This window comes from Dreissena polymorpha, chromosome 12 (assembly GCF_020536995.1).
Source record: "Dreissena polymorpha isolate Duluth1 chromosome 12, UMN_Dpol_1.0, whole genome shotgun sequence".
Classification (NCBI taxonomy): Eukaryota; Metazoa; Mollusca; class Bivalvia; order Myida; family Dreissenidae; genus Dreissena; species Dreissena polymorpha.
Genome location: NC_068366.1, coordinates 6,584,929 through 6,612,920, shown reverse-complemented (window position 1 = coordinate 6,612,920; position 27,992 = coordinate 6,584,929). Strand labels below are relative to the sequence as shown.

The 27,992-nt window shown below is 33.1% G+C and overlaps 2 long non-coding RNA genes across 2 annotated transcripts; one reads left to right on the top strand and one right to left on the bottom strand.

The window, feature by feature from the left end:
* Nucleotides 1-1,660: 1,660 nt before the first annotated feature.
* On the bottom strand, nucleotides 1,661-2,890 carry LOC127853897 (uncharacterized). Its single transcript, XR_008036789.1, has 2 exons — nucleotides 2,684-2,890; nucleotides 1,661-2,126 (listed from the first exon to the last, which is right to left on the bottom strand). It is a non-coding gene; the product is annotated as an uncharacterized LOC127853897 (long non-coding RNA).
* A 21,332-nt stretch (nucleotides 2,891-24,222) lies between these two features.
* On the top strand, nucleotides 24,223-27,788 carry LOC127854126 (uncharacterized). Its single transcript, XR_008036931.1, has 3 exons — nucleotides 24,223-24,303; nucleotides 25,660-25,838; nucleotides 26,802-27,788. It is a non-coding gene; the product is annotated as an uncharacterized LOC127854126 (long non-coding RNA).
* Nucleotides 27,789-27,992: the final 204 nt, after the last annotated feature.

The window sequence follows — 27,992 nt, the reverse complement described above, 5'->3', positions numbered from 1 at the left end:
GATCAACAAATCATAAGCCTCGGGTTATAATTACCGGACACGAATATTTGCTTACCGTATGTGTCAATCTTCGGTCATTTCCGTATGTATTCGTTAGGTGTCCGTTGCATACGTATATTTAGGTTGCAGACACGTGACTTAACAAACGGCCAATCAGAATTGTACATGTAGACACGTGACGTTACACAGCCAATCAGAATTGTACACATAACAATTATCAAAGCTTTCGTTGTTTATATCTATATTTATGGACAGTCTTACTAAAACGGCCGAACATACAAGTCGCATTATTGCTGGCTTTCGCGGGATGGGCCCATTGCGGGCTTCGCATGTATCTTGTATTTGACAAACATTTTGGAAACGTTGTGTTGTGTTAATAAGCAGAAATAAAACGCAAAGAAATCAGAAATGAACTTTGTTGGTTACTGTGTGATATCAACGAACAATGTGTAATTACGTGACACAGTGTACTCGAATTTGCTCGGTTTTATTTTGACAATTTTCATGTTTATCGTGGAGTGGTGAATCGATTGTCAGTATGCATATTGAAATATAATAGTACTATAGCGTGGTAAAATTTGATCTTGCAAACCGGATAACGATAACATATAGTATAAAAGTTTCTCCTCTGCTGGTGGAGTTGGGGGTTAAATTATTGTATATTCAACCTTTGTATATCGTGTAACAGTTACACACAGCAAATGTTTGGTAAATAATATTAAACAAATTTTGCAGCGTCCTTAATGACAGCAAAACAAAATATAATGTCGTGCCACGTGCTGTTTTTTCAATAAAATGGACCGTAAGTAATTTGGTTTATACTAGTATCTATACGAAGGACTCCATTCAAATACCTTATAAATAAAGTCGAATGTCTATATGTTAACCGCGCTATTGCGATACAAGCTTATCGATGATAAATTGGGCAGTTTAAAACAAAAATAAAAATAAATATAATTAAAAGGCAACTTAACGCAAATGCATTTAGCTTTGGAATAGTATGATACTGTTCTAAACAGCTGAGCATAGCATTTGATAAACTTAATTGAACAATAGTTTAGTCAGCAATCTTCACTACCTCTTTAATGTACATTATCTCATAAGGCATATATACATATCGTTAAAGCGTGTATGATTCAAATGTTAGATTAACGTTTGCTGATCCAAACATTCAGAATATAATAGGAGCAATCAGTGGTTTACAAAACGTTATACATATGCTTAAGCTACTAACTAATTATAGAATGTATTGCGTTTACAATCATAGTTTTACCCAATGTCTCTTTAACTATACGATACAAATTTTAAAAGTTTAATCAAGTATAAATTGTAAATTGTGTTTCCTTGAATACCTCTTATCCTCTTATTAAGGTTTATATTGCTTAGATTGTGTCCAATTTGATCTGAGTCAGATAAGTTTTTGTAGTGTGTTTAAAGAATCAATAATCCGCGAAGGTTTGTTAGTGGCGACCGATCAATCAGGGGTCACTGATCAAATGGCTATTGTGCATTATTTTAGCAAACAAACTTTGCGTAACCGGTATTATTTACAGGGAATATTTATAAGCAGAAAACTGACGTACAGGTCAGTAATATTAAAACATAAATAAAGATATAAACAACGCAGCTAAAAGATCAAACATTAGACCAAACCAGGCAATTATATTTAGAACGAATTTATTTTGAAAATATACTGTCATTTTAAATCCAAGAAATGCTGTTATTTGTATAAAACAAGCCTTATCATAAACGGAAAAAACATCACGCCATGTCGACTAAAAGTTCATGCTATGTTGCCTAAACATTACCAGTAAGTATATTACATGACTATAAAGTAAAAAATGAAGTTAATGTTCACACAAGTCCAAGATCGCTGATGTTGACATATTTTCAATATATGGTTCATTTGCGTATATCTATTGTCTTAATAGTCGTTTTCGAAGATGTTTAGCGCTGAAGTAAGCAGCCTTCGCTAAATCAGCCCCCACTCGGACAGTGCCGCAGCAACTTGAATCACTGTGACGACCGCCTTGGCACCATATTTCACTACCTTCCGGGCGGACACTCCGTCCCTTTTTGGTGCGTTGTAAGACATAACACTAGATGCGGAGCCCATGGTTAATTGTCTGCAAATAAGACATTAGTTTTAGTTTTGAAATTGATATCAAATTATTTGAACAGGTTATATTTTTTAATAGACATATTGTTTATGAAATGGAAACTTTTATACGTGCGAATAAAGTGCAATGGTGTATAAATGAATTTACGCTTACTACAAAGAGCAAGAGGAAGAATGAGCTTTTGTGATGATGATTATGATGATCATGATGATGCAGAACATAATGATGATCATAATGATGTTGATGATGTTGATGTGGTCACACTTGCTGCTGCTGTTGTCGATGCTGCTGCATATGATGATGATAAGGATGATGATTACCATGATTGTCCAGATGTGATTATAGGTTATTAAATGTAACCTACTTTTCAAGTATATTATTCCAATAATTTAGAATCATAATTTAGATTCCTAATTAAAAATAGTAATTATACAAACACGGTAGTAATAACAATTATTACAACTATTATTCAATATAATCATATCAGGGTACGTATAAAATAGTTTTTTTTATTATCATCATAATGACAAATACCTGTAAAAGTTAATAACCATATAACTTACTTGAATCTAAGCCTTAAAATGTATTGTTCATGCAAGGAAATATCATACGGTATATATACGTTTACATCCCCATGGACGCAAACAAAACAAACGCGTGGTATTAAAATTATCCCAGTCGAAAATCCATGAATCACTATTCCAAGATGTCTCGCTTTGTAATCCCAAACTGTATATAAATACCCCAAGATAAAAAATGGGATTGTGTTTCATAGCATACTAGTGTTAAATCGATCACGACGAACTAAACCAAAAACGTTGCAGCGTAGTAAGGCTGTTAGGAAGAACGAAAACTAAATCGATTGAATTAATCGCTTTTTTGCAGACAAAATTTAAAATTAAAATATTATATATGAACACTGCTGCTAACTGTCATTGCCTTTAACACATAATTATTATATTTTAATACCGGTCCGTCTGGTGGCCGCCAGACGGTGTCAACATCACAAATTATCCTACTGAGTAAAGTAAATAAAAGACTGCATAAGTTAAATATCGTTTTTATTTACATAAAAAATAATTTCTCAAGTTTCATATCTGAGATTATTCATTATCTAATCCTAAAAGATAAATCTAGTCGTCTAACCTCGTTATCCATTCATTTCCACTATGAGTGCCAAAACGGAACTAAATCCAAACAGAAGTTTGGCCCTATTTATACTCGTAGTAAGATGACGTCATACGCACGATTCAATGAATGACATATGATTTAGCACAATTTCAATGAATGACGTCATATAATAATAAACATTCAAGATGGCGGAAACGAGAAAATACCGCGAAATACTTGAGAGTTAAATGTATTTTATGACAAAGGTAATTATTATTATATGATGAATTAATTAATAATATGCATAGAACTTATCAATATATTTATATATTGATTATGATACTATGGCATTTAATAATTATAAACTAAACAATGATTTATTATGACATTGACATTTGAACCCAATGTACATTGTACACCAAAGTGTTAATAAGCATTGACATAGGTTCATAGCAATATGCAAAAATATCCGGAGATGCGCACAGGTTTATCCCTATAGCTTTAATACGCTTATAGGTACGCCCAACACAACGAAACGGACCAAAATAAAAAGTGGGACAAACAGATGAAGAACGGACGGTCGAAAGTTCTCACGAACAAGAGTGAATATAAATGCGCCCACCAGTGATAAAATGGTATCCATATAACTGTTGTTTTATCTGCGCTTCGATCAGTAAACGTTAACCTAACATTTGACTTATACTCGCTATTTGCTTAATACTAATTCACACATGGGAACTCAACCGTGACATTTTGAGATTGTTTATGTTTTCACGTGACTATATGTTACACGTTGCTATAACGGTTCACTTGAATGAGCATGTTAAACAATTAATGAGCAGGCTCGCAAAGCATGCAATCACATTATTTAATTATTCAACAGAATCAAATGAAATATTAAAACTAAATTGTAACTTTTCGACTAAATGGTAACACCAAATCTCGCGTCTGGCTGCGATTTCTAGGGAATTTACGTTACACCGAGGTTGCTATATTATACAAAAAATTCTCCAAGCAAAAAAGCTGTGTTTCGCAAACAAACATTTAAAAAATGCTGCTGCATTTAGTGAACTTGGCCGCTTCCAATTGCCTTTCATTTGCAAAACAATTACCTTAACTATTGCTGTAAAATCAAGAGATTACAGAATACCTTGATAAATTACGTATTTAATGCATTAACTACTGATGATGCTTCATAAGTACTGATAGTAAACTGTGTTGGTCCGTGATGTTTATATTCAAACTTTGTTAAATGTGAACAATCTCATAGTTAAATTAAATGTCATTTTATGAAGAAGTTTGTTTAGAAATCTACTTGAATTGTATTGATAATGAAAAGCAGCCATTGCATTGAGTAGACAACGATTGTTTTCGAGTCATTTAGAAACATAAAAATATGACGATTTCATAATACTATCATCAATGATTGTGAGTGTAAAGTGTGCCCTACTAGTAGGATTGTATCTGAATTTCATTGTCTATTTATTTGTCGTATGTATAGTGATCTGAGGTCAAAATACAACATAAGGCTGTCATTTAACACCTAGACTTATTTTGAAATACATGGCATCAAAGTCTGTAAAACATATCCTTAAAGTATTGACATCTATCCATTTTGTAATGTTAAACGAAAATAAATCATTTATTCTCTGCTGCTTCCTTGTTGTTCAAAATTTGTTCACATTATGTATAATTGTTTGTGTGATATTCGCTTCTTTATTTTGCTTTTTTTGTTTTATTTATATCCTCTATCGACAGTATTTGTATGCTACGATTTACTTTCACATATTTTTGCCATACTTAAAGTCAGATATGCAAACGCTGATTCTTTGAATAGCCAAACTTCATCTCACGATGCATATGTATTGATTATATGAGTGTATTTTGCAAAACGCAGGTATGGCTGATTACGCGAATAAATAAACTGTTCAACCAATAAGTGCAGTATACATTTTAAGATAAAATGTCTACGTTTTGCTGTTTTTGAAATTAATTTTCTCGATAAATTCGTTTTAAATTTTGTTTTAATGAATTACATACATTTAGGTGTATTTTGTGCTTAGATTCTCTCTAATTTCAGATAAGTTTTCTTATTGTATTTCAACGATGTATTGTGCTCTATGATTTGTAAGTTGCGACCGACCAATCTGGGTTCAAGAGTCATTAAACAGATAAATTGGCCATCTTTCATTGTTTTAGAACAAAAACCGACACCGTAATATTTATTTCAACGCCGTTTGTCTTTTCCGAAGATTTGTCTTGTTAATAATACAGTTTTTGTTCTTTTCATATTGACCTAATACCCAAGAAATATATATATCAACTCTGAGTTGGCATGATCATCCTTTCTATCTTGTTTGAAAAATAAATGTGCTGCACATATTTTCCGATAAAGTCTTATCGGTAGTCTTATAAATTATTAACATGTATGTGTCTAATTAAAATGAATGACGTTTTCACTTAAATTTGTGCCGTATTATTAAGTTATAAATCGTTTATTTTGAAATAATTTTTGATATTTGTTATTTTGAACGATACTCATGGTTGAGTATTTATCAACGAAATAATAATTGTATATTTGATATTGTATATGCTTTTAATTTGATTAATATAGACATGTCCTCTTAAAAAATTGAAAAGTGATTAATGTTCATATCAGTCAACAGGGTATCGGAAATGTCGATATTTAAGAAAATTGTTTTGTGTGTGTTTATAGGTACCGACTTGTATTTTAAAAGAAACCAACTAAGAAGACCGATACTTGGTTAGCGTTCAATACAGAGAAGTTTATGTTGCGAGGCTTAGAACGCAGGGAGCGCGAGCCTTAGCGAGCGCTTTCGCAACATAAACTTCTCTGTATTCAACGCTAATCATAGTTTTTTATTTATCCCATTTGATTTTTTTTGTATCGTGATATTTAACATAAATTGATCTAATAATCTTAACAATAATTTTAATTCATTCTTAAAAGCGCTTTAAATCTACCGAATGTAACCATGCGTAGTGTTATAGTTCTAATGTATTTGTTCTGGTACGCAAAATAGTCTTAAAAATTTCAAACAAAAACTGTAAAACGAGAACAAATGTCACCACATGCCTCGGTTCAATTATACGCAGCATGCAAATTGTAACACATTACGACCGCCAAAATATTTTACTTTAATATAATTCATTTTATTTTCAAAGAAAATGATCAAAATCCAATATGGCGACGATTGCTCCTGGCAAAATGATGTCGATGTCAACAGATATGTAAATGTAGATTTACACACAGAGTCGTTCTAAACATAAATTATAAAAAAACTATACTCGCCTTATTTTGTCATGGACGCGGCAGATTTTGATGGCGTCTAGATCTAGCCTTCACATCCGGTAGTTTGTGACCCAACACAAGATAATCCGTCATAATTATATTAAACTTTGAAACACTTGTTGCAAACGGGTTATTCTTACTGAATAGACTTTCTTTGATAAAATACTAAAGACAAAGTTTATTAATCAAAGGAAAAACCCTTACGTTAACTTAAATCCAAAAGCAAAACAATTCGAATAGACTACTGAACCAAAATACACACCTATCAATATGTTCTACACACACAATTTCACATCCAAATAGGCACGCACATTCTGAACATCAATAGTTAACACGAATAAGCTAGATCTACATGTAGATCTAAATCCTTCGTCTCACTGGTTCCATCCGATGTAAGAAGTCCATAGAATATGCACTTTTTCATAATTACACGAAAAAATGCTCGTCTTCAATGTTTTATTCCCAGACATCGCATACTAGTTTTGTGTTCACCAAAAGATGACATCACATATTTTTGGGAAATGACGCAATAAGTATGTCATTTTATGACGCCATCGATCAGCTGATTCATTGTACAAATGGCGAAAAATTATGTCCTTGACTAGATCTAAAGATTGATGATCGTATAATTAAAAGCTAAGGTTTTCTCGACTCTAGAGATTTGTAATGAAAAATCATTCAGTGGTAGAATAAAAAGTAGTCCGTGCACACGACAGGTATATTCAACAAGGTGGGATACAGGTTAGTTTATTCCATGAGTAGCTATACCGTCAATGTCGGTATAAATATGGGATGAAAATTGTATAGTTCGTGAAAATAAGTCAATACAAAAGTACGTGTAATCTAATAGTTGTTTGTTTTTCTCCCCATGATTATTAATACAATATTATATTAGGATGTGATATAACATAATATAACCCATACAATAATTGTTTGCAGCTATCGAAGCGTCTACAGGTTTTATGGCTATGTTTGAAAATGATGTAATAAAATGCTTCAAATACAATCATGACATGAATTAAAGTCCTCATTTTTTCATTAGTCCGCACTTACGCAAAACCCACTTCGAAAATGGTTCAGATTTCTATGTATAGGTTAAGTCTTTTTGATTGGTTCTAATTTGAACGTGAATTTTTCATCATAGAGTTGTTGTGTTCAGTTCGTATTAGTTCTTCTCGAAATCAAAGTATATTACTAACTGAAACACATTCTTTTTTTAAACCTATTTATTTAAGCTCGATTGCATAACAAGCCTAAGCTTATATGAAATGCTCTCGAGTCCGTTTCCACGGTGTCTATGGGGGAGATCTAAAGAACGCTCCCACAGTTGGGATCGAACCGTGACCTCCCGATCGCTAGGCGGACACCGCATCCACTACGCCACGGCGATCTTAAACACATTCTTTGAAAACTAAATATTTTCCTTCCCGTTCTCTTTATTGATTGGATGTTATTTTGACATTCCTCATGTTTATCGATGAGAATTTATTCTTTTATCACAAAACCTATTGAAATCCAAAAGATAATAATTGACTTAAAGCATCTTTTACACTTGATCTTGTATATCCGATAACAGTAACAAGATAGGATTGTTCAGCTATATGACCTACTTCCTTATTGTACCACAACTATACGGACCGTGTTCTATGAAAAGGGGATTAAATGAATGTGCGTAAAGTGTCGTTCCAGATAAGCCTGTGCAGTTCGCACAGGCTAATCAGGGTCGACAATTTCCGCTTTTATGATATTTTTTACGGAATCCGGATGATGCCATCTATAATCGCGCACTTCTTTCATCAAGGGCGACACTAGACACAAGAAGCGATACTTAATATTTTTCTTGACAGCCGCGGCGACGCAGGATATTTTTCTTGACAGTCGCGGCGACGCACGATATTTTATTTTTCAAATATCGCCCATATTATCCGAATCTCGTGTATCGCGGTATAATTTCAGACCGCGACACTAAACACACGAAGCGATACTCGATAGTTTGCGCGACAGTCGCGGCGACGCAAGATATTTGTACTGTTCAAATATCGCTGTAATAATATCGCCTGTCCACTGTCAGTTTTTTTAAACGGTGTTAAAGTAATTTTTAACTATTTATTATTAATATTGCTGCCATCGACACACTTATAAAATATTATTCTATATAAATTTATTTTTATAATAATTTTGATATATATTGACAAGGGTATATGTTTAAAACTATTCAGTAATTTGAACAATGGAGTAAACTTTGTATCAATTTAAAGATAATATAGCATTATAATCTGTATCACTTCCAATAGAATTGCAGATTTATAGATAATGTAGATTTATTTTAAACTTAAAGTAAGACATCAATATGAAACCAGACGATTTCTTGTCAATACATGTGTAATTATCATTTATAGGTTATCCAGATTTGTGACGAGCAACATTAATGTCCAGTCTATTGATACATTTATTAGACAGTATTTTTGTTGCTGGTATTGTTTTACCTTTTAAATACCTTTTATAATGCTTTAAAAAAAATTATCGGCATAAATAAAACTACATATAATGCAAACAACAATTTTATAATATTCATATTGGCTTATTCAGGTACAGTTCACACTGTTACTTTTGTGAATGTCAAATATGATTTAAATAAACAACTAATAACTTAACATTGGGAACTCAGTCTTATATTCAAAATCGTTATTCCAAGCGATTTTCCTATCATCAAATATACGTTTATATAAAATATTTATGTAATATTAAATATTTATTTATGGCCCGATTGAAGTATAAGAAGCGAATAGCTTGCCATAATAATCATATACATTTAAATTGCTGATCAGAAGTAAACATTATTATAAAATAATATTATATCAAAAGATACATACATACGACATAATGCACATGCTTGATGACGTGAATATATCCCCTTTTTGTCTCTCCTGATTTTTTTTTGAAAACCTGACAGTTGACAGGGATATTTGAACAATACAAATATCGTGCGTCGACGCGACTGTCGCGCAAAATATCGAGTATCGCTTCGAGTGTCTAGTGTCGCGGTCTGAAATTAGACCGCGAACACGAGGTTCGGATAATATGGGCGATATTTGAAAAATAAAATATCGTGCGTCGCCGCGACTGTCAAGAAAAATATCGTGCGTCGCCGCGACTGTAAAGAAAAATATCAAGTATCGCTTCGTGTGTCTAGTGTCGCCCTTGATGAAAGAAGTGCGAGATTATAGATGGCACTATCCGGATTCCGTATTTTTTCATTTACAGAAAGTCTCTTCTTTGCATAAAGCCAGTTTTGGCGGAAAGTGTTGTTCCTGATTTGCCTGTGCGGACTGCACAGGCTAATCTGGGATGACACTTTACGCACATGCATAATCCCAGTTTTCGCAGAACACTGCACCATATAATGAATGTGTACATAGAGAAAACTAGGTTGGCGTTGAATACAGAGAAGTTTATGTTGCGAGGCTTAGAACGCCGGAAGCGCGAGCCTTGGCGAGCGCTTTCGGTGTTCGAGCAAGGCGAGCGCTTCCGGCGTTCTAAGCCTCGCAACATAAACTTCTCTGTATTCAACGCTAATCCTAGTATTCTATTTATCCCATTTGATTTTTTCAACGTGACATCTAACATAAATAGATCTAATAACCTTAACAATAATTTTAATTCAGTCATAAAAGCGCTTAAAATCTAACAAATGTAACCATGCGTAGTGATATATATGTATTTGTTCTGGTACGCAAAATAGTCTTTAAAAAATTCACACACAAACTGTAAAACAAGTAAAAATATCACCATATGCCTACATTCAATTTTACGCAGTATGCGAATTTTAACACATTACGACCGCGAAAAGAAGATTTTACTTTACTATCTATAATTTATTTTATTTTCGAAAGAAAATGATCAAAATCCAATATGGCGGCCATTACTCCTGACAAAATGCTGTCGATGTCAACATACATGTACACCATCGACGACCTAGTTCTGGCTACCATAACTTTAAATGTCGCTTTTTATGATTTTTGACTGGCGCGACTTTGTACAGGTCTGTCAATACTAAATAAACTGTACGCTGAAGTTTCTTTAGCTATCGAAGACCTTGACAATTTTAACGAGTAAACAGACAATTGCAGCGACTAACACTTTATTTGACAAAATATACAGGGCAATGCGTTTTCCGACTTCGGACGACGAATTTAAGGACGCGCAGAACGTGTTTTTTATATAATGTTATGGGTATGCCGTGTGTGATCCGATGCATCAATGGCGCCCATGTTAAAATCATTTCCCCGAGAACAGGGAACGACAAAAGTACAAACAAAAATCAAAACATGTAAGAACTAGTATCTTACCTTTAATTATCCTTTAAAATCCATCTAATAATCCATTTAACTCAATAATTGACGATTTGGCATCTAGGGTCTTTAATAATTATTTTAGCATAGTCAAATAAAGACCCTTATGCCATTCTATCACTTTATTCAAATGAGTTTATGAACGCGATAAACTTTCTTCTTCGTCACACGCTACGTCATGTACTCTACATTACTGCTGTTCAAATGAACCGGGACAGTTTATCTAATAATAGCCGTTGGTAAACTCGGTTGCATTTGCAGATTTCTGTATACAAACATAATTATGTTTAAACTTGCCTAATGTTTTATTTATCTATGGTAAATGCCCTTATTGTACGAGAAAATAATCTAATATATAAATACACAAAGAATGGAAAACATTCCAGTACACAACAGATAAATGAGTAGAAAATACCCGTGTACAAAATGGGACGTTCCCAATTCCAGTGTGGTGCTATTTTTACCATCTTATACTTTACACAGCTCTATGCCTAACGTGAATTAAATAGGAAAGCAAACATAGCAGATTATTCATGAACTGTGCGATATGTGTATGGCTTGTTGAACATTCTTAATATTTAAGTTAAATGTCAAAAGTATATGCTTTGGTTATAAACAATGCACATTACACGAAATAAGGAAAATGTGATCAATTGACAATTCATATATGTCGACATACAGTACATGTAGAAAACATGTGAAATAAGTCACGTTTATAATAAATCGTCAAAAAAATGGGGAAAATGACGCAATAAGTATGTAATTTTATGACGCCATCAATCAGCTGATTCATTTTTCGGATGGCGAAAAATTATGTCATATGACTAGATTTAAAGGTTGAAGGTCGTATAATTTTGAAGCTTAAGTTTTGTCGACTTTGTTTCTTATGAAAAATCATTCAGTGGTAAAGTAAATATAAATAAAAAAATAACAAAACAAAAATCGTGTAATTTTATATTTTATTTCAACATTTCTTTGGTGAATATGTCCTATATATATTTTTCTGCAAAATATGCACATTTTTTTCTAATGGGTGACCTTAAAATTCGATCAATGAACCAAACAATATCGACCTAATTTTAGCGCATATCGCATGACGTCATTTAAAAAGTAGTCCGTGCACGCGACAGGTATATTCCACAGTGTTGAATACCAGCAAGTATATTCCACAACGTGTTATACCGTCAATGTCGCGGTGAAAATGGGATAAATTACCGCTCTACAGCGAGTATAGGTTCAATTTAAGGTTCAAGTTCGATTGTTGAAATGCTAGAATAAACCAGTAGCAATTGCGATTCATAATAAATTATACATAATATTAATCAACTAACCAATTGTAGCTTTTATGGTGTTTACAATCATAGTTTATTTATTAATTTCTCCTTTACTAAACGATGCATTTTATAAAATTTAATCAATATTAATTAATTTTAAATTTTGTTTTCCTGAATTACTCACATTTAATTTTCTTACATTGTAATTCTATCATATTTAATAAGGTTCTCACATGTTTTCTTAATGTGTTTGAAGAATCTGGGGTCTGAAACGTTTCCTTAGTGACGACCGAACAATCTGGGGTCCGAAAGTTACTGATCAATTTGTCATGGTGCATTATTTTAGGACAAAACAAAATCTTAATATTAATTTCAGCACCGTTTATCGTTTTGAAGACATTTCTTGTTAATGATAGGGTTTGTTCACTTGATATTTACCTATACCTAAAAACATGAATTTCAAACTTTGCGTTGCCATTGTAACATTTCTTTTCTCACCAAAAAGTGCTGCAAATATTTTTACGCATAATATTTACTGGCAGTTGTGTATATCCGATTACAGTAACACCATAGTATTCTCAGCAATAAGAACTGCATGATGATGATGATGATGTGCGGAAGTCAAATAGATGCGTAATAGCTAAGTGCAACGGGACCCAGGACTTAATCCCGCGATCCACGAATGTGTAGTCGTGTGTTAAGTATTCATAGTGTTTTACTATTTATCGATGTCGTGTAAAATATGTACTGAAAAACATAAACGGACAGTTACAATAGTATTGTATCAATACAATTGTACTTCGGTTAAAATACATCTTTCAATTGACAACATATTTCACATAAAAAAATAATATTTTCAAAGCTTTGTTTTGCATTTACTAAAAACAAAATATAAAATTAGCAGTAGTGCACTAAGGGTATAATTGCAATATTGTTGCACGACCGTCACAACTCTTCGTTTCGCTGACAACTCATTTTGCACTCAAATATTTTTTTTAAAATGTAAGTTAATTATGTCATAAATTATTAATTTAATTGTCTCGTCGCTTTTACTTTTATTGTCATTGTTCGTTTTTTTTTTTAATAAAATGACACGCAAGTAGATTAAGTTTGAACATTTCTTTAAAGTGATAATCCTCGTGCAATTTCAGCACATGGTGTAGGATGATATTAAAGTGCTCGAGAGAAGAGGGTCTTCGTAATAATGTAATATTAAAGACGATTTATAAGCAAAAGTCTAAAGTCTTTTTATTTCGACATTATGGCAAAATATGCTAATTACCTACATAATAATTGTATGTGTTTTATCTCTGCATTGAAAAGGCCATCAATGCTATAAATACTATACAATCGTTTGTCGAGTGCATTCAATATATGACAAATTAATATAAAAACAAACAAAGGATATGTTTCTTACAAATCTAATCTCGAATTGGGATGGAACTCTCGGTCTACGAGTAATTGTAAACACAAACGATTATGTTTTGTAGAAAAATAAGTTAGCTTATACTTTATCATAACTTTTAGTTAATGTTCTTCATCACGCTATACGAATATACAAGTTAAACATACATTTTCTATGTTATTTGTACGTTTTCGTGCATTGTCCTCTAAAAAATGTCTATGTCTGCGAGGAAATCTGTTATGTCGGAAATCTCACCGAGGGCTGAACAGACCTGTTTGCCTATTCGCACCGCTTTTCGAACGATACGTTCGCATGTTCCCCCACCCTTTTCTTGACGTGTATAGTTATGACGTCCGTCCATAACCCCGTACCCATTCGAATAGTACTGACGTCCACCTGTACCAAAATCTTGCCAATTCGGGTTGTTATGACGTGCACCCATACCACCTTGCAAATAGTGGTAATCATGACGTCCACCTGTACCACCGCCCTCCCAATGGTTGTAGTCCTGACCTCCATCCATACCATATTGCCAATTTCGGTAGCCCTGACGTCCAGCCATATCAATTTGTTCAATGCGTTTAGTGCCGAGGTCTGCCTTAAGCACTTCGTAGCTTTTGGGTAGTCCAGACGTCCACTCAATATGAATATTCCTGATTTCCACCTGTACCACCTTGCAAAAATAGATAAATAGTTTTATAAATACATAAATAAATACATAAATAAGAAAAATAAAATAAATAAATGCATAGATAAATAAAAATAAAAAATAAAAAAATAAAAAATGAATAAATAAATAAATATATAAATACATAAATAAATAAATAAAAAAATACATTAAGTTCTTACGTTGAATTTTAGACGTTATTTCCGCTGATGCCTAATGAAGATGGTCCGGATATTTATAACGTAAGGTCCCAATTTCTTCAAGCAGTGTGGTCATTGAAGGAATTCCAAAAACATTTCATGAATATTTGTTCTATGAAAATTGTATTGTCTTCTTAAATAAACTACAAATAAACGATCTTACCATGTTTCTGCCAAAACTTAAACAAATGTTTGTTTAAACAATAGCGTTGTTTATTTCATTGAATTGCAACGTCCTTCATTGATCGCATTAAAGATTGGTTAAACTTCTGGCATGTGATTCGAATAGTTGAACAATGTTAAAGTGACTATTCCCACCTAGTGTGTGTTTGAAATTAACGGGGTCCTAAATGCAACTATGTGCTCCACAAAGTGGAGAGCGTACCTGGTGACCAAACTGCACACATGTTCAGCAAGGGCCGCATATGAAATAATAACGATAAAGTCCGAGTCGGCCAAAAGTGGGCCGTATGAAATATCCTAACAGTGTAGCTCCAGATAGGAGCGGATAGGATAGCTCCTGACAAGTGTGTGCAATTGCAAAGGCTGGTCTTAGGCTACGCTGGTGAAACATGGCATGACGTCAATGTTTGCGCATCGTAAATTATATTATATTAACAATTGTACAAAAAAACATATTACAACATGGGCGAAAATATGCAAAGCGAAAGCAAGTTTTATCTCAGAGTTGATTAGTTTAACTGAATACAATAAACATGTCGCTGGAAATATTATTTGATATCTCAACGTTTATTAATGTTTTATCACCCTTAAATCCTTTGAAATATACACCTGGATACGATTGCGTATTTCGCTTCTTGTTTGGGACTATGCTTTAATAATTTACGCATGTGTTTGGTTAATGCAAGTAGTTAGATGTTGATGGTATTGAGATTTAATATAGGTATATTGGTATTGTACACATTAACCTGGAGAGAAATTAAACCATTTTTAAAGAATATAATTCGGAAAAACTCAATAACACACATATATAGTAATTCATCTTCACAATAATGTCCGTAGAATCATAAATTCTGCATTAGTGTTGATTCACATTATGAACAATCGAGTTCGGAAAAATTTGTTACATTTGCTCCACAATATTACTAACTTGCATCTGAGTAGTAAATTCTTATTGTAAACTTCAGGGAAATGAACCTGGTAAACATACATTTTCGAATCCATGGACGCCAGAAAAAACACCGTTTTGTCATTTTTGGAATTCCAGCACGAGTAAGTTAACAAAAGAAACCTTTATCGATAATCCGAAATGACACATCGCATTGTTCGTTGGTGGCAAAACCGATGACTTGGTTGAAGTAATATGATGTGTAGACTTTATTGTCCCGTCGACAAAGAAAGACTGTAAAATTACCAGCACCGTAAATAACAATATCAAATAAACTTTTAGTATATTTTACACTACAGTTCCTAATATGTTTAGTTCTGAAATGTTCAAGGCAGTTTTTCATATGAAAAACTACAACATGACAATCGAATACAAAAAATATAACTACTAAGAGAAAGTAAAACGTTGTATACACAAGCAGAAGATAAATCTGATTATGACTTCAAGATCATTTATTTAATGCAGGTTACATGTACCAATACAATACAATGCAGGACAAAAACACTAACAAATAATCACCAATGAATAAAACTGGGTTCAGCGCTTTTGAACTGCCGATGCAATATATAGAATCTTTTTTATCCGGTTTAACGACGATAAAGCCACACATTTGGTTTCACTATTTTCACACAGCATTTAAGTTTATTTAAAATTTAACCGTCCAGCATCATACAATCACAACATTAATTTCTCCATTGGCCCTTTTATCGTGGTTTAAACGATTAAATTGCTGTTTCTCAAAACATACGCCTTATATGAATGAGTTGATCAGTATGCTGTTCTATAAACGTTGTTATGTCATGATCTGTAAAAACATCTTGGATCCGACTCTTTGAGTGATTATATAGATGGGGGCAGTATAAGTACTTTACAAACACAAACACACAATCATTTAAGAAGAAACGCAGGGAACACAACGGAATATTTATTGTATACACAACTTTACGATTTCCTCAAATATAAATTGTGTGTTATCCCTTAACAGTATTTGTAGACTACGGCGGTTGTCTATATAAACGAATGGTTAATATCTTATAGTTTATGCAGACGCTTTTGGCTGGCTTTTAGCGCTGCTATCTTTTGTGAACTTGAAGGTAAGTTTTAACTGTATGGTGACACATGGTATTACAATTGAATGAATATACAGTTTAAGGATTTATAAGTTGATATGTATTAAAGGACAATTTAAGCATTGTATGCGTACTTAATACATTAATAACATATCTGCTTTCAAGTGCGGTTTACACAAAATGTATTTATCGCATATGATTGTCAGCATAGATTAAATGCTACATATCTTACAATTTTACTTCAGTACAAGGACATTTTGGTAAACCGAACTACCTATTGTAAATGTCTAAATGTTTACCAAATGCGTAATTTGTTCGTATCCCATGTTTGTTTACATCTACTTCTTAATCATCTAGTAGTAACCGAATATGTACTCCGTTATCAAACGATTATTTTGGTTGCGGATAAGTAATAATTACTCTTTGCATTTTGCAGGTCTAAATTCGTCATGGGGTCCGTTCCTAGCAGCCATAATCATCGTCGGCATAACGATGATGATAGTGACGGAGATGAATCGGATGTTATATATTACGGAGTGAAGGCCGTGGTGACGCTAGTCTGGGTAGGCGTTGCCTTGTCAACGTTGGAAGCGTCAGAGTTGTTGTTTCTGTAGCGGTACATATATCGGACAAGATCATGATAACTCTAAACAATATGAAACATTGGACAACCATTGTTTTGCAACGGATGAAACACTGATGAAACTATGTTATAATAAAAAAACAATATTTATATCGTTTTTATAAAACAATATCAAACGAAAATATTGTTTAAATTAAGAAAAAATATAAACCAAAAGTGATGAACAATGTTTCCATGGTCGACGAAATGACTTTCAATTGAGTAAAAGCAAATCGTATATTTTATTGTAAAAAAACAACAACGTATAAATTGTATAAATTATTTAACAACGTTTCTATTCTATATCTTGTTTTCTGTTTAAACTAAAGAAAGAAATGCATGTTTATGCCGTATATATTGTTTGATTCGTTTACATGATACATGCAGGCAGAATATGGCGATTTAATGTACCAGTATCGGAAAGCATATGCGTTTCTCTTCCCCTAACTTCTGATTTTATTGTATCCAATTAAGTTTGTAATTGAAACATATTCACTGTTTCTTGACAACCCCCTCACCAAAAAGCTATATCTAGGAGTGTGGTTTCTAGTTCTGAAAATCAATAATTCTATATCGAATAAATTAAGGCTATTTCCTTTAAGATAAAAGAAGTCTTCAAACTGGTATACAAACCGTTTAACATTCCTTACGTCATTCGAAATTTAGCTATGTTGTATCTTTGTTTTCTAGTTTATTTTTCATACTTGATTCATTGTTAAATCACGATAACAAATACACAGTTTATGTTATTAATACACATTAGGAATACCCACAGTGGTTTCCCCTCAATGAAAAACTTTAGGGTTGTCGTTCAGACCTAGCGGAACCGTTGTTTCAATTATTCCCCACAGGGCCTGTTATATGACACTGGCCAGTGATCAAGCAGGCGGGTCGATATTAGTAAAAGTGTATATATGCTACTATGCATACCAAACCGCCGAGTTAAGTCATGAGGACATAATCCCTTCCCCTCCATAAGATTATATAAGTACCATACAAATTATTATCAGAACATTTCACTACTCTACATATCATAATGTTTGTACTATATTAACCAGTTGTCAACAAGTAACCGGATAACAAAATCAAATGAAAATGTAATGTAAATGAATAGTTTTGGCCAGGCATTTGTTCTGTTGCAACCATCCTTTGAAATTAAGAAACAAAACATCATACAATTAAAAGAATAAGGAATAACTTAAGAATCAATTTGCAAGCATGCTCATGAAGGGAAACAATATTTGTTTATTCCTGTATCAAACGGTGATATATGACAAAATGAAACTTTACGGAAATGCAAAACACACTCGTGTCGTTACAGTATATCTTAATGACACTACGTGAATACTCGTTTGATTGGGCCTTTGACAATTACTTAATCATAAATAACCCGTATCACAATCATAACATATAAAATTTATTTGACGCTGTTATGTAATAAAAAGATATATACTTAAACACTTACATTTATAGCATTTTGTATCAGTATCATAAACAAGAATATCTGTCTGCACGTGGCAAGACTAAACACATCAATTTCAACAGGCTAATCTTTGAAACAACTGTATCCCCCGCGGAGATTTGTTCAACCTTGAAATGGTGAATTTCATTTTGAGCCAACGTGACTGGCTCATGCTTTCTTCACATCGCCCCATATAAAAATCCGTCAACGGGTAAATAGGTAAGGACGGATTACAAACAGGCTCAAACGTCAAAATGCCAATGCTAATTGTTGTATGGTAACATAGATTTAACGAGATACAACATGTTCGTTTTTATTTTTTTGTTTCACAATGTATTCCATTGGAATTTTGCCCGAAGATATCCGAACATTTACGAGCAAACCATTCTCGCGTTCGCTCGTACATTTTTAGATATCGGCGCTTGTAAAAACTTGTCACACAAAAAAAATCTATGCTACCAGACCACATCTAGCGTTGGATTTTCTGGCTTTTGCTATAATGAACACTAATTATGTATGGGTTAACTTTATTTTACGAAACATTTTTTTACATATTTTTTGTTTTTGAGTATTAATGTGACTTTAAGTATTTCGTGTGTGTTATTTGAGTATAAATGGAATGTTGACGTCGATTTTTATCAACTTAAATTCTACGGACTGGAGTAATGGAGTTATGCCACTATAAACAAGACACAGGCAGGGAATTACCAAGCGATCTTGTGATCACACATAATAATATTTATATAAGGTTTAGCAATCGAAACTATATTTAAAGTTTGTTTTTTACCACAAAACAAGTTACGAATTTAAGCGCCTGTTACAACACATCTAATTAGAAAAAATAGGACCTCATAAGTTTCGTGTGGACATAAAAGGCAATGCGCGTTCGATGCGCGTCTGTACCGCGTTTTCGATTTTAATGACGTCCGGTAAGTCTGTAAATCATCTGTCTGTCGTATGACAACGGTCATCTAAATCTGGGATTTTTTTATCCATTTAAGACTTTAGTTAGTGCACGAATAATGCACGAACTTCGCAACGCAACGGCGGTTCATAAAGCCAAATTTAAACGTTTTGCTCAATCGCATACATGTAACGGCGCAATATACATATTTAAAATACGAGCACGAGCCAGTAAGACACTACTTTAAACTGTTCAAAATAATATCTATTTATTTATATGAATGTGAAGGCCAAAATAACGGGATTGTTAGAAAAGTGTAATCGCTGAGTAAAAACTCAATGCTCGCACAGAATCACGGTAATTTAAACAAACCACAAAGCGCCTGACGATCATAATGCGACAGACATACGTTCCTTGCAATGGATTTGAGATACCAGTTTCCAAATTGTGCTGCTCTTTCGTTTGAGCGCTTTGGAGCCGAATATCGAAACCAATATTAATCGTGCGACCTTTTTAAGTATGTTTGCGTGCTCTTAACAAACAATTTCGGAGTAATAAGCGTGGTTGCGCCCCAGTTGCCACATGCGACTCATCATCTCAATGTTTACTTTTGTGTCACGTTATTTTATAATCAGTATATAACAAAAAACATGGTCAAGACGGAAATGTTGGGTAATACATCTTAAATGTTGAAAATATCGACAACTATCGAGAGCATTGTCCAGAATTTGCCAGCTATACTCGCAACTTTCACAGATAGCCCAATTCCTCCTGATAGGAACCACAAAAAAAGTTTAGTACAAATAAAAACGTTAAGATTGAGTGAAGCACAACAGCGCGCCTTCGACATGCTCGTCCACAATGAGTATGCTGATTAATATAAGCTATTAAAGTTGCATACAGATGCACCATCGCATGACCATGATAGACCAATACCTTTTGACGTCTGCGGACATCAGAGGGGAATTACCATGCAAGTAAGCTGGAATGTTTCGCTCTTAAATATGAAATCATTGATACATTACATATAACAATTGTATGGTATCTTATTCGATGTCTCAACTGACCACCTAACATTTGTGAAAAGCTCTGCCAATGTTTACGCGCGTGGTCATAAATGGGTTTCCCCACTGAGTAATACGGTTTTAAAATGCATTTGCGGTCTGCACTCTCTGATGTTGCGGACGATGCAATATCTCGGCTGTGTTAGGGCGTTATGCAAATCGTCCTGGTAACATATTCAATCGCTAAACATTAAACCAATGTTTGAGCTCAGACAAATTCACAAGATACATGCAAACAGCTTGAAGTATTCAAATCCGATAAACGGTCAAAACGGCCAAAATGATGACCCAATCAGTTCACACTTTACGTTTCTAATGGCTTTCAATTATAAACTTTATTAGAATAAATGTCCATTAACTTCCGCTGGTGGTTAAAACGTATGTCCGAGTGTTGAAAAATCTCCATATTGCTGACTGAAACCAGTTGTTTTTCAAGAATCACTTAGAATGCACATGTTTAGGCATTATATGACAATATGAGTTACCAGGGTCTAGGTCAGACAACAATATTATTATTCAACGAACAATTGTATTGGCCTGGGCTGTCTACCAACACATGTAAATGAATCAAATAATGTGATAGATGCATTCGTAGAAAAACTTGTTAATTTAACATCGAATATTAAATATGAAATTGATGTGCATTGTTTTGAATTGGCAGCATCACAGGGAGGTAATGAGAACATTCTCATAATGACTTATCTCAACTCACAACAGTTCGGTCTTCGGTAATATATCTTTTCGACAATTTGTTTGCCAAAAGCGGGATTCCAGGGAAACACACTGTGCTCGCGGTCAGAACTGTATCATCCCCATAACAATTCTCAGTGCAAGGTTTAACGGTACGCTGTTACAGATGCTGCGTTCGCGAGTCAAAACACATTAGTCACCAGCTCTTTTACATATATATACGATAGGTGATTCGTTTTCATGATTACGAAGTCAAATTAATCTCCAGCAATAATTACATAGCATGTTAAGTTGTGATATTGTTAAACGCTTTTCTTAATATATATATAAGTAACACATTTTCATAATACATTTCTGACAATATGGGTAACCATGGTCTAGGTCAGACAATATTATTATTCAACAAACAATTGTTACAAACTGCAATTTCTCTCGTAACATTTAATGGTACGAAATTGTACGAATAAACTAGTTTACATTCGGGGCTGTGACGTACAACAGCTCGATCATTGTAAATAAAACGGCAAACTCGGGCGTAAGAAGTCATGAGTAAATGGTAACCATGGTAAATTTCTATTTCTGTTTGAGCTATTGTGGAAGACGTCAACATTCCGACGTCAACGCTGACGGGTTAAGTTCTTTTACCGTTGTCTATAAAACAATCATCGCATTATATAATCAATAAATGCTTACTTTCAGCACAAAACGTTCTCCTTAAGAACAGTCGGTCCTGGCTTATTGCAACATCTAGACAGTTATATCGTCATATAAGTCAATGCCATAGAACCATGTGATTTGTATTTCTATGATTTGTGTTCAAGCATAACTTTCTGATAATGTCATCGCGGAGCTTATTGTGGAGGTACAGTAAAGCAGGCCGACATTACCGTTTTTCAGTATAGCGAAGTTAGTTGTTTAACAGCCTTCGTATTGAAAAAAATCAATGAATTAAATGCCTTTTTTAAATAAGTTCATTTACGTTTATGGAAATTCGTTCTCTTTTTAGGAGTGCATTCACCCATGAAGACTGTTCTAAAAGCAGTTAAATCCATTCAAATCATTTGTTGTGTTGATGTCACAATGAAATAACTGATTATTCTCGCATTCAGACAAAGCACTAAGTAGAATAAATTGTCTGCTAAATTGTTATTCCGATGCATTTTTTGTTTGTAAAATTGTTGTTATTATCTTGTCAGTGCGAGTATTTCTGTCGATTAATCGCTTACTTGATGATTTCATATTTTTGAGAGATGGATCATATCATTGTGTACATATAACTGTAATATTTATTCCCTATTATTTTTAATATATTTCAGATTTTTACGACATTAGTTAACATTTTTAATGCGTGTATTTTTACGATTCGCGCGTGACGTTTTGTCGTTCTTTGTTTTCATTTTCTTTCTGTATAGATACATTTGATTGAGATTTTATTGACGCACGTTTGTCTTCGTGATTAAATCTGCGGAAAAAGTGTTACGTTCGGCTAAACAGGTTAAAATCCCCTTATTTTGAATTAACTGTTCCAATGCCGTTATCTAAGAAGAATAAGTGTACGTTCATAATTTGTGTCCGTTTATACCGTAAGTAGATAACAATACGTTTTTTCCTCCTATTTTGGTTGCCGGAGTTTTCTCGTTTGTTATAGTGTATTTTTATTTTTCTTAGCGTTTGCGTAAATGGACTCTAATGGTCAACTTCTGAATAAATGGACCTAAGTATGCATATTCTTTTGCCAACCATGCTCTCCCATGTCATACCCCTAAATACATTCGGCATACATTGTATTATGAACAAAAGATGTTTAACCTGAGTAAGGATATGATACAGTACGATATATGTCAACGTCAGTCTTCTATTTTGATTTCTTTCGTGTGATGTACGTGCAAAGTCTTCAGATACACCCCCTAAAACGCTGAATGGGAATGAACGATGAAATGATATATATAAGTGTAGGTGAGTTTTGATGATGTACCTTTACTGGGTACACCTACAAAGATTATGTGATCTTGTTCTATTTATGAATGATGATACGTTGCAAACGATGCAAATTTATCCGACAGTCATTTGCGTCTTAACACATTATTGCGCACATATCATAAATTATCAACCGTCTATCTTCTAATTGCGAAGTGTTTCACATTTTATCTTGTATTTAAGTACACATGTAGTTATAAACAGATGTAACGATAACATGAGTGTTCGCATAGTTTTTGCCATCATTTTATTCGATAAGGATAGTGATTGTTAGGTTTACTTTACGGTATATTTAAAGGCACACACCTTGAAATGAAATACATGTTAATCAAAACATATAGATGCAATTTGAAAGTGTGCAAATGTTCATTAAATCTAGAGCATAGTTAGCAAGTAATTGATTACTTTTTTAAATTTAAAAACCGAAAGTAGGATTTCTATTCGTATAAGTCCATTTCGACAAACGCGATTATTTTTAAGTTATTTAGCGCAAAAAGACGGATTTATACCATGTAACCACCAGATATATTCTTATTGGCATAGATATAATTAAATCTATAGCCTAGTTAGCAAGTAATTTATTATTTTTCAAAATGTACCGCTTTTAAAACCGAAAGTAGGATTTCTAGACGTATACGTCCATTTCGACAAACGCGATTATTATTCAGTTTTAAAGCGCAAAAAAAAGACGGATTTCTACCTTGTAACAACCAGATGTATTCTAATTGGAATGCATAAAATATGTTTCCTATTTATACTTAAATTTACTATGCAATGTATTTCATTTCAAGGTGTGTGGCTTTAACATGCGCAATTTAATTGAACATTCGTGTCTGCTGATATCTTGTTTCATTGATACCGGTCATGTCAGGGTCACCAAATATTCCTATGTTACACAGAGCGATACTAAACTTTGACAGGATACGTATAACGATTGAAGACAGGTATTCAATTAATTGGCTATTTTACTGAATTACATTTACAATGTTAAGATCGGTATATACACTGTGTTTTATGCATTGTATTTATGACATGTCTAAACATAATTAAGGTTATTTGTTTAACACTATGAAACTTAAACAAAACCAATCAAAATTTATATTTTTTAATAAAGATTATTGTGCTTAGATTATGTGAAATTTAATCTTTTCAGATACGTTTGCTAAGTATTTTCGACGAATCTATGGTTCTAGACCTGTTCTTAGCGGCGCCCGAGCAATCTGGGGTACGAAGGTCACATATCAGTTGATCATCGTGCATTAAAACCTACATCTAAAATTTATTTCAAAGCCACATGTTTAGTGTTAAGGCAGTTCTCGTTAATGACATTGTAGATCCATTTGATATTGACGTAATAGGTCAACTTTTAGAGCCGTGGTCATCATTCTTTCCTCGATTGACAAATTTTGACCGAATATGTTTTACTGGCAGTCCTTGTCAAGCGTGATGCATATGAAGGAGATTGCGACTTGAATATGAACGCCATGTTAAAGTTATAAATGTATATAATTTTTATGTTTCATTTACTTCATTATGCAACTAACAGAGTTGTGTGAAGATTTAAAAAAACATTCATTACAATAGAATAATAAACAAAACTTCTATTGATTGAACGTTAAAATGTATCATAATTTGCAGGCGGTTAAGTAACAATAGTGATATTGTTTAATGCAAATAGGTTGTGTTAATACTTTCCCGTTCAGAAATCATTTCCCAGTATGAAAGAAAAACATTATGCCCCAAAATAAACTCTTTCGTTACTTCTTATACATCAACATAACTAGATTCAATAACAAAAAGAATTATTTGAGGAAAGGCAAAATTGGTACTTATAATTGAGGATCATCCGACTAAAATAATATAGTGTTATCGTTGAATAAACAAAGGGATACCATTGGTTATATTGGAAATTGTTTATTTGAAGGAAAGTGATATACATGCGAGTAATCATAACATGCAAATACAATATACATAACGCATCTACTAGTTCGAACGTTAAACAAATATAGGCAATTCAATTATAACCGATTGAATTAAATATATATATATATATATTTAATTCGTAGAATTAAGATAAGTTTATAACACATATCTCATGTACAACTTACAAAAAAATCTCTCGATGTCCACTGATATTTCATGTAATATTATGTACGCATTGCCCGTTAGTATATAGCATGGCAATATAGTGAATACGTAAGTTTATGTTCACACGTTTCCGAGATCGCCGATGTTGACACGTTTTCAATATTATGTACATGTTTCAATTTTGCCTTATCGAAAAATGCATTGCACTGAAGATGCCAGCGCTAAATCAACCCAAAAGTGGATAGGGCTGCAGCCACTTTTATCACCGTGACGACCGCTCTCGCGCCATATTTCACTACTTTCCGGGAGGTCACACCACCTTCTCAACCACGCCCGTTGTAGGACATAACACTAGATGCTGCGCCCATGGTTATTGGTCTGAAAAAAAGACGTACGTTTTGAAAATCACTTTAAACATGCAATATCTTCCATTGATAGATATGCATATTACTTATGCAACGGAAACTTGTATAATTGCGGATGCCAAGGCACGTTGTTGGTCAAATCATCCGGCTTTATAAATGTATTCAGTCTAATTTAAAGAGTAAGGAGAAGAATGAGAGTTCGAGTGGATGATGATGATAGCACGGAAGTAATAAGACTTATGACCTATTTTATTCTTCTTCTTCTTCTTCTTCTTCTTCTTCTTCTTCTTCTTCTTCTTCTTCTTCTTCTTATTGTTATTATTATTATTATTATTATTATTATTATTATAATTATTATTATTATTATTATTATTATTATTATTATTATTATTATTATTATTATTATTGTATAATGATATAAATGCACAAACACCTTTTCAATAATACTAACTTTTATACGGTAAAATAATATAATTATTATTTGAACTAAAATAAAGAGAAGTCCCTGTAAAAGTACATTGAACTATTACTTACCTGAATCTCAGCTATAAAATGTTTCTATTATACAATGACATATCACACGGTATTTAAACGTTTACATTTCCATGGACGCAAACAAAACAAAACGCGTGGTATTTTAATGATTCCAATTGAAAATCCATGAATCACTATTCCAAGATTTTTCTCTCTGTAATCCCAAACTGTATATAAATACCCGAAAAATGGGATTGTGTTTCATAGAACTGACAAGGTCAATGCTAGTTTTATATCGGTCACGACGAACTGAACCAAAACGTTGACAGCGTAGAAAGGCTGTTAGGAATAAAGTAAACTAAATGAAATAAATTAATCGTTTTTGCATACAAAAGGTAGACTATATTATAGTTCAAACGCTGCTACTAACTGTCATTTTATTTAACGATTATTAGTGTACGTAAAAATATCCGGATTAGCGTAAAGTTTCATCCCTATAACTGAAATACTTTTAGAGTTCAAAAAGCGGAAAAGACCAAAATAAAATGTGGGACGGACGGAAGAAGGACAAACAGTCTGAGGTTCGTGCGGACAAGAGTGAATTTAAATTCGATCACCACCCAAAAGATGTAATCAAAATAACTTTTTAATGCGTTTCCGTGTAAGAATACACATTTTGCTTACTATTGGTTCAGACATGGGCACTCAACAGTGACGATATTGAAATGGTACATGTTTTTACGTACTAAGGTTATACATGAGTCTATAACGGTTGTTTTAAACTTGCAGGAGAAGCATTTAATGAGACAGCGCTCAAAGCATATTATGACTTTATTGTATTATTCAACAGAATCAGATGAAATGTAAAAACTGAATTTAATAGCATACATTTGGGTGTATTATGCTTAGATTCTCTCAAATGTAAGATAAGTTGTCTTAGTGTATTCTAAGAATTTTTATCGCATGCCATACCCTGTTTCCCATGTAATGTAACCATTACGAATATTGTTATCTTACACATGTGTAATAAACTTTTTAAGCGTTTTTATTGGCTTATTTTTGTTCGATTGACCAATCGCAGTTTGTTATTTTGCTGAAATGACGTTGCAACGACAAATGACGACACGAAATGTAAACAACATTCGGGATTTATCATTATGTTTGCATAAATGTCTATTTAATTTGCTCATTTAAAAGCATGTGATAAAAAAGATCTGACACTCGTTGTCATTTCATACCATATTGTATTAAACTCGTCCAGAAAATTAGTTAGTAAGCTCGCCAAAGGCTCTCTTACTAACAAAATTCCTGAACTCGTTTAATAAAATAAGGTATGATATGACAACTCGTGCCAGATCCTATATATGGTCCGAGATGTTTTCTATGTGGCGTTAGAACAATCTTGGGCCGATAGTGAATTCACAGATAAATTGGTCATGTTTTATTATTTTAAGAAAAAACAACAACATACCAATATTTATTTCAATGCCGTTTGTCTTTTAAATTTGTACAGTGATGTAATCCAATTAAAATCACAATCTTATGAAATATTTGTAATATTTAAATTTCCACTTTAACTTATTTAATAATTTTAATTAATCATAATTAATAAAGTTTTAATTAATTTCAATTAACAAAATTTTAAAATAATTATTGCATATTGTTTAAAATAACTAGTGCATATTGTTTAAAATAACTATTGCATA